A 10000-nucleotide genomic window follows, 5' to 3' on the forward strand; every position below is an offset into this window, starting at 1 on the left:
CCGGAATTAGCATATGTTTATTAAAGTTTTGTCTCTCTCTCTCTCTCTCTCTCTCTCTCTCTCTCTCTCTCTCTCTCTCTCTCTCTCTCTCCAGCTTACCGGAATTTGTACTGTATATATTAAAGTTTTGCCCCCCCCCTCCTCTCCTCTCTCTCTCTCTCTCGCTCTCTCTCTCTCTCTCTCTCTCTCTCTCTCTCTCTCTCTCTCTCTCTCCAGCTGACCGGAAGTAGTATATGTTTATTAAAGTTTTGCCCCTCTCTCTCTCTCTCTCTCTCTCTCTCTCTCTCTCTCTCTCTCTCTAAAAATAGAAAGGTAATAATTATTATCAGGTACTATGTGGAGTAGAAGACAATGGCTGGCTGGAATCGAGTATAGAAATTATCCTTTTTTTTCTATAATAGATTATCCACTAGAATTACTCTTGTGTGTTAGTTTGTCTGTGAAGCGTTTTTTATTCTGGCTGTTTGTATTGTGTTATTGTATTGCGTTTGGGTAAATTGGTTATCCAGTAATAATGTGTTTGTTATAATTGAATTTACTTTGTATAAATGACAGCTGTAAAAGCTAAATTTTGAAATCAGAGAATAAACATATGTATATATATATATATATATATATATATATATATATATATGTGTGTGTGTGTGTGTGTACAGTATATATATATATATATATATATATATATATATATATATATATATATATATATATACATATATATAATATACATATATATGTGTGTGTATACTGTATATAAAATTATCTCTCTCTCTCTCTCTCTCTCTCTCCTCTCCTCTCTCTCCTCTCTCCTCTCTCTCTCTCTCTCTCTCTATATATATATATATATATATAAAAATTTATATATATAATATATATATAGATATATAATTTTATATACAGTACACACACACTCATATATATATATATATATATATATATATGTATGTGTGTGTGTGTGTGTGTGTGTGTGTGTGTTTGTGTGTATACTGTATATGAAATTCTATATATATATATATATATATATATATATATATATATATATATATATATATATGTATATATATATATATACACAGGTAAAAACTATCGTCTTGTTCTTAACCCATAATATTAAGATAACCTCGGTCCGTGTTCAATCTCTCGTTCGGAAAAACTACTCGTGATAAATGAACCAATGGTTCAGACTTCGTCTATATTGGAAGCTTGGTAGACACGCTAAGAAGGTTTGATCTTTGAAAAACCGAGTTAATGGTGTCATGAAATACTGTTGGATTACCTCTCCGTGTTACCCACTAGCTCTAAACTTATCCCACAGATGACCGGAGGCTTTCAGTACATTGCCTCATTTGGATTTGTGTATAGGTTTATAACAGGACCTGGTTTATACGTTTGTGGACGGAACAGGACGATTGGCGCCGACTCTTTGGCGCTGACGATTTGGCGCCGCCATTTTGGCGATAGACAATTTGGCACTCATTGTTTTGGCGATGAGCTGTTTTGGCGCCAAGAAACAAACTTAAGGACCATTCCGCAAATTTGTCTCGTCTAGTGATCACCTCATTACACCAAAGGCTCGTCTGATTTGAGAATTGTAATATTAAACCAGTTATTACGATATTCAAGTCTTGTTTAGTTATCATATAATTTTACCAGTGTCTCGTTTAGTGATCATCTCATTAAACCAAAGGCTTGTCTGATTTGAGAATTGTAATAGTAAACTAGTTGTTACTATATTCAAGTCTTTCTATATTGGAAAACGCTTTTCTTCAGTTTCTTGTACAGACCATACCTTAAATGGCCGAAAAATTCTTAAGTAATAGAGGCACGCCAAAATTTTCACACAACGGATATATGTATGTGTTTGACAAAATGCAGCTAAAACGATCGTTCTCTCAAGTTTTGGAGGTGTGAATCAGAAAATGAGTGTAAAGGGCGTATTCATACTAAGAACCAGGAAATAGTGAAAGAAGTAAATGGACATTCAACACGGTGCGTCGGCAGTAAATGTGGAAGTTGCTGAAATTAAAACAATCGTAACACGTAAAGCAGAGGAAACTTCGAAGTGCCGTCATCAGTTGTTATTGTTTGCATTGAAAATAGCTCTCAAGCTGCTCTGGTAGCATTGCCCACTTCAGATGCCATGAAAAAAATTGTACGACGAAAGCGAAATAAAATATATTCAGCGCCTGCAAACGATCTCAGTTTAAGTGAATTAGTAATACCGGACGAGTACAAATTTTCCCTACGCGAACGATATTAGGTGAGGACAGGACAAACAATCATGCTGAAGCTACGCACAGGAAAATCTATGCAGAGCTTGGAATGAACCACCCAGTTATATGGAAATTCATCGATGGCATAAAGAGAATTCAGAAAGGACGCGAACCTTATTATGAACAACTAATGGCTAGGAATCCTCCTCCTCGAAAACGCTTAAAATACATTAATACTGATGAACGCATTTTAACTATAGTACACCAGTTTGATTCACGGGAACCAATGGAATACTTACGTGGTTTGGCATATAACTATGAAATGCATTAACATGTTGGTAAAAATATTTCATTTTATCTCATTTTTGTAGCATTTTAATATCGTATTACTGAAAATAAATAGAACTTTTTTATTTTTGTTATTTTTGACCCATGCAATATATATATAAACACACACACACATATATATAAATATATATATATATATATATATATATATATATATATATATATGATGTGCATATATATATATATATATATATATATATATATATATATATATATATGATGTGTATATCTATCTATATATATATATATATATATATATATATATATATATATATAAATATATATATATATATATATATATATATATATATAAATATATATATATATATATATATATATATATATATATATATATGTGTATATATATATACTATATATATATATATATATATATATATATATATGAGGTAAGAAAATTTTCAATCTGGCGCCAAATGGGTTAGCGCCAAGATAACGAGTGCCAAAACCATTTAGCGCCAAAATGGCGGCGCCAAATCATCGTCGCCAAAAGAGCGGCGCCAAAACGTACTGGACTCGTTTGTGGATGTGTATGGCGAAGGACGGATTATCTCCGTTATTTTTTCGAGAAGTTTCGTAGTTGCATTGATACTGAAGGCTATGTGGGAAGATATCACATTCATTCTGAAATGTGTATTATTGAGAGGAGCAATTACATTTCTGACAATCAGATTCTAAATGGAGTATTGTCGAATGTTTTATCAACGGTTTACTTCAAAAGTTCAACCTTGCAGTGAATGTTTTTTTTTTTTTTTTTATTGTTGTACAGTCAGACATAAGTCTCTATAGTTTATATTAAGTCTCTATAGTTAATATGTGCCATATCTATTTTAATTTTGTTGCTGCTCCTAGAATGTTTTATTTTAAATGTTCATTACTTTTCTTGTAGTTTATTTATTTCATTTTTTCTCTTCTCATTGGGCTATTTTCCCTGTTGGAACCTTTTATAATAAAATTATACCTTATTGCTTTTCAAAGTAGAGTTTTAGCCTAGCAAGTAATAATAATAATAATAATAATAATAATAATAATAATAATAATAATAATAATCTAAAATAAGGGTAGAATTCTTGGTCTAGAATAAGGCTAGAATTCTTTGTCTAAAATAAGGCTATAATTCTTGGTCTGAAATAAGGGTAGAATTCTTGGTCTGATATAAGGGAATAATTTTTTTTTTCTATAGAAGATAAAGGTAGCCTTTTTTGTCTAAAATAAGGGTAGAATTCTTGGTCTGATATAAGGGGATAATTTTCTTTATAGAAAATAAAGGTAGCCTTTTTTTGTCTAAAATAAGGGTAGAATTCTTGGTCTAAAATAAGGGTAGAATTCTTGAACTAAAATAAGGGTAGAATTCTTGGTCTAAATAAGGGTAGAATTCTTGGTCTAAAATATGGATAGTATTCTTGATCTAAAATAAAGGAAAAATTATTGGTCTAAAGTAAAGATAGAATACTTTGTCTAAAATAATTGTAGCGTCTTATCTAAGACCACATTAAAGGGTAGGAGGCCTGTGTTAATTCAAATCTAAATATTAAAATAACCTGTAGAGTTTAGGCTTTAGAGCTAAGCTTACCGATATAATTAGGTTCCGTTGAAATTAAATTATAATTTAATGTTTTATTCATATATCCAGTGAAGTAATTTGTATTTAGTTTTGAAGTTTTAAGTTTTAACAGCAAAAATGATATGAATGCCGTAGTTGCTTTAGAAATATTCCTTGGTCATAAATAATACGTCAAACTTAGATGTTTCAAACATAATTACATATATTTTTTTCTCATATAGAATAACCGACATGCAAATTGAAAATACCATTTGAAATATACTGGTTAGTTTTTCTCCTCAAAAAAAAAAAAAGTAAATATCCAAAAATAGAAATTAATTTTGGCAACTGTGGATAGTCAAGTTGTTCAAATATTTTCAAAAAGAATAATGAATTTTGGTCATAAATGGAATAATTTGATTCTTATTCATTCTATTTCCAAAAATAAAATAAAAAGGAATTAGGTGATAATTTTTTTTTTAAATGGAATGAATAAGTACACATTTCCTTATGACCTAATTTTATTTTTCTTCCTGAAAACGTTAAGGTTTCATATTTGCCCGAAAGTTTCAGAGATAAAAAACATAATTAGGTCATAAGTAGGATAATCTAATTCATTCCATTCCCACAAAAAAAAAAAATAGGTCATAACTGAAGAAAAAAGATATACTTATCCATTGTAGACACTAAGACAAAATAACATTCACCGCTAAAGAAAACATGTACCGCTAAAGACTGTATCGTCAACATCAGAAACACAGAGTAGGTCGTAGGAAAACTAAATTCCGTTGGGTGGAGGAATTCTGTCGTCATCTTTCAAGTGACCGAATTTATCAGAAGGGAAGGCCAGACCTCGACTCACTGGGGAAGATAGAAAATCAACAGACTTAGATATGAGAATTCACTCAACCACAGAATGATTCATATTGAATGTTGAGGGCGGTCTGTTCTGGGCCTTCGCTGTGGCTCTGTCTCTAGGCGTCGCTGTTGAAAACCGGGGAAATATTACAAGAGAACTTGGGAACGTTATTTATATATATATATATATATATATATATATATATATATATATATATATATATATATATATATATATATATATATTTATATATATATATATATATATATATATATATATATATATATATATATATATATATACAGGGAAAAATAAGATAGGAATTACAAGATTAAGTCCAGACTAGTTTTATGATACTTCTTGAGGGGACTGATTTATTGAACGAGATTTCTTTACATTTTATATAGTACAGTAAACGTACGTAAACACATAGAGATTTATAGAACGATAAGGCACTCCCAAACCAGCTATCTGGGCTGTTATCAGATGTTTCATGGGAGGAATTTACCCCTCATATATATATATATATATATATATATATATATATATATATATATATATATATATACAGTACATATATATATATATATATATATATATATATATATATATATTATATATATATATATATTATATATATATATATGTACTGTATATATATATATATATATATATATATATATATATATATATATATATATATGTACTGTATATATATATATATATATATATATATATATATATATATATATATATATATATATATATATGTATATGTATATTTATATGTATATGTATATATATATATATGTATATATATATATATATATATATATATATATATATATATATATATGTATATACATGTGAGGGGTAAACTATATATAAATTTATATATATATATATATATATATATATATATATATACAAACTTTTTTTTTAGGGCGATTGCCTTACTGGCGTCAATATGTTTCCTACTGGAATCCTCGTATGTTCTAAGCTTCCATAGATTCTCAGGTGTAAGCCTTTGGTTGATGCAACCATGACTATTCCCTTTCTTCATTTAGATAGATCAATCATAACCAGATTTTTTTTTAGGTGACAACCATAATCAGATTTTTTGAAAGTGGTTTTATGTGGTAATCATACACTCTGGCACACTATTTTATTTTGTTTTTCTTCTTCTTGTTATTTGAATTTTTTAGCCTCTTGTTATTTTCGTGTGTTTTTAGTTTCTATATGAAAAATTTATTTAAAATGATATTATTGTTCTTAAACTTCTCCTGTAGTTTTTCTTTATTTCCTTTCCTTACTGGGCTGTTTTTCCTGTTGGAGCCCTTAGGCTTGTAGTATCCCGCTTTTCCAACTAGGGCTATGGCTTAGCAAGAATTGATAATAATAATAATAATAATAATAATAATAATAAGTTTATTAGACAGCAATCATAACAATAACCTTTACAGATGGAATTCACAACCAGAATATTAAGATAACAACCATACCCAAGTATTTTAAACAACAACCATAACCAAAAATAATTCTGAATCAGAAGAATTCTTAAGAATCCGATTTATTGAGACTAACATCCATTAAAATTCTCATTCTTTCCGATTCACATTTGTAAAGATTCGAATCAGGCGGGTAGATTCCCTCCACAAAGAAACAGTAATTGGATTTCCTCTCCCACAAAGATCAGACCCCACACCCGACAACGCCCACACTACCCCACCTGCCCTATTAAGCCCCCCCCCCCCCCCCCCCCCCAGCATCTCCAGCATCCCAGTTTGCAGGTACAAATTCTCGTTAAGATGAGGCAAAAGAAAACGTCCTCTTGAACACATTATCAAAGGTCGTCCCAAAACGAGATTATTTTGTTGATGTTTATGAAGGAATAATGTCGGCGGTTAATGAAGATGGTGATGTTGATGAAGTGGCAACTGGCTCGGGGCGAATGTCAACAACAACAACGGTCTCACCAACGCGCTGGGGGTGGGGGGTGGGGGGGGGGGGGTAGGGTGTGGTGCAAAGCAAGTATTTGAATAAAGTAATTAACCCGTGTTTGGATAAGGCGTCCAAGTGTTTCCAGATGATGACGCTGAGGAAACAGATCTGAACTGGCGAATTCATTAACAACTGAGGTGATATTCATCTCTCGAGTTGGATTTGAATCGGATTCTGAATCGCTGAATCCGTATTCAGTGTCCTACTTATATAAACCTAAACAGACACACACATATGCACACACACACACTCACACTCACACACACACACACACATATATATATATATATATATATATATATATATATATATATATATATATATATATATATACTGTATATATGTGTGTGTATGTATATAAGTATATACAGTATATACATTTGTATATCATAAACTGTTGGTAATCCACTGCAGGACAAAGGCCTTAGGCATGTCCGTCCACTCCCATTATTATTATTATTGTTATTATTGTTATTATTATTTTATATCTATCTATCTATCTATCTATCTATATATCTATCTATCTATTTATCTATCTATCTATCTATCTATATATATATATATATATATATATACACACACACATTCTATATATCATAAGCCGTTGCTATTCTACTACTGGTCAATGACCTTAGGGCATGTCCTTCCACTCCCGTCTGTTGATAGTCTTTCTATGCCAGTCTATACCCGCAAATCATCTTAGCTCGTCAATCCATCGTCTTCTGTTCCTCCCCTTACTTCCTTTGCAATCTAGTGTCCCATTCTTTTATTCTTAATGTCCATCTAATATCTGTCATTCTCATTATATGTCCAGACCATGTCCATTTCATTTTCTTACAAGTTGTTAGAATATCCTTTAATTTAGTTTGCTATCGTATCCATGTTGCTCTTTCTCTGGCTCTTAGTGCTATTCCCATCATTATTCTGTGCATATATATATATATATATATATATATATATATATATATATATATACACTGTATATATATATATATATATATATATATATATACATATATATATATATATATATATATATATATATATTTATATATATATATATATATATATATATATATATATATAATCGTCATGTCTTGTAATTCAATTTTCGTATTGTTGTCTGGTCTTCTAATTCCATTTTTGGATTATCTTCTCGCCTTCTAATTTCATTTTCACATTATCCTCTTATCTTCCAATTCTATTTCTGCGTTATCGTCCTGTCTTCCAATTCCATTTCTGCATTATCGTCTTATCTTCTAATTCCACATTCGCATTATGTGAGCATAACCGTCTTATATTGTCTCTCCCTGTTTCTCCTTCATCAAGTTTAATTTCCTCCTCTCTCCTCCCCATCATTCAATAATTAACCTTCTCCAGACGAGTTTGGCAATCTGTCTTTTCTCCTGAGAACCATTACTCGTAATCTCTCTTTACTGCTGAGAGCTAATACTCCTTCTTTCTGACAACGTAGAATGACAGGTCAGTCTTAAATGCAGAGGTAGGGGGTTCAAATGACTGAACATTTCTCACAGTATTTAAAACATGCTGAACAGAGGAAATGACTGTTATTATTATTATTTTTATTATTATTATTATTATTATTATTATTATTATTTTTACGCTACAACCTTAATTGGGAAAGCAGGATGTTATAGCCCATTGAAGAAAGGAAATAAGGAAACCACGAGAGAAGTAATTAACATTTCAAAAAAATATTTTAATAACAGTAACAACATTAGAATAAATCTTTCATATATAAACTATAAAAACTTTGAAAAACTAGAGGAACAGAAAAAAAGACAGAAGAGTATCCCCGAATGTACCCCCAAGCAAGAGAACTCTACCCCAAAACAGTAGAAGACCATGGTACAGAGGCTATGGCACTACCCAAGACTAGAGAACAATGGTTTGATTTTGGAGTGTCCTTCTTCTAGAAGAGCTGCTTACCACAGCTAAAGAGGAAAGTAGTCACTGAACAATTACATTGCATGAGCGAAGAAGAATTAGAACACGAGTATTGTTGTTGTAATTGTTGTTATTTTGATTATAGCTAATTACCTCTAGATGATAAAAAAAAAATACAAAAAAAAAAAATGCGCTATTTCTTAGCATTAGACACAATTCTCTATGGTCTTGATATCACAGTTGCATGAAATATTGCTGGTGAAATATTACCTCAAAATGTTTGATCATATTACAACACCTTATATGTTCTATCTATTATTAACTTATTTGAGTAGTGATCCCTAGATAATGGTCCTTGTTATTGTTGGTCGTAATGGTGGTAATTTCGATAATAATTAGTTATTATTATTATTATAATTATTATTATTATTATTGTTGTTGTTGTTGTTGTTGTTTTTGTTTCTAAAATTGTATATTGATCTACGAAAGTTATAATTGAAAGAGCAACCAGGTTATAACGTATAGACACTTATTATTATTATTACTATTATTATTATTATTATTATTATTATTAGCCAAGCTACAACCCTAGTTGGAAAAGCAAGATGCTATAAGCCCAAGGGAAAAAATGCCCAGTGAGGAAAGGAAATAAGGAAATAAATAAATGTAATGTCTACATCCGAAAAGAACAAAATATATCTTGTTAATATACAGCAATGAGGTTTAGAACCGGATAAGGCAAGAATGCTGAAACCGAAATACAGAAAGGTATATATATTGTTTTTTAACCAAGTCAGTCTTGATATTACAAAAACAAAATGAAATATTGTTTTTATTTAGACGTAAGAATAAAATCTGAACAAATCAAGTTTAAGGAGCAATGTAATTGTTCAGTGGCTACCTTTCTCTTGGTAAGAGTAGAATAGACTCTTTAGCTATGGTAACCAGCTCATCTAGGTGAAGGACACTCCAAAATCAAACCATTGTTCTCTAGTCTTGGGTAGTGCTATAGCCTCTGTACCATGGTCTTCCACTGTCTTGGGTTAGAGTTCTCTTGCTTGAGGTTACACTCGGGAACAGTGTTCTGTCTAGATTCTCTTCCTCTTGTTG

The sequence above is a fragment of the Palaemon carinicauda genome, chromosome 12 (genome assembly GCF_036898095.1).
Source record: "Palaemon carinicauda isolate YSFRI2023 chromosome 12, ASM3689809v2, whole genome shotgun sequence".
NCBI lineage: Eukaryota > Metazoa > Arthropoda > Malacostraca > Decapoda > Palaemonidae > Palaemon > Palaemon carinicauda.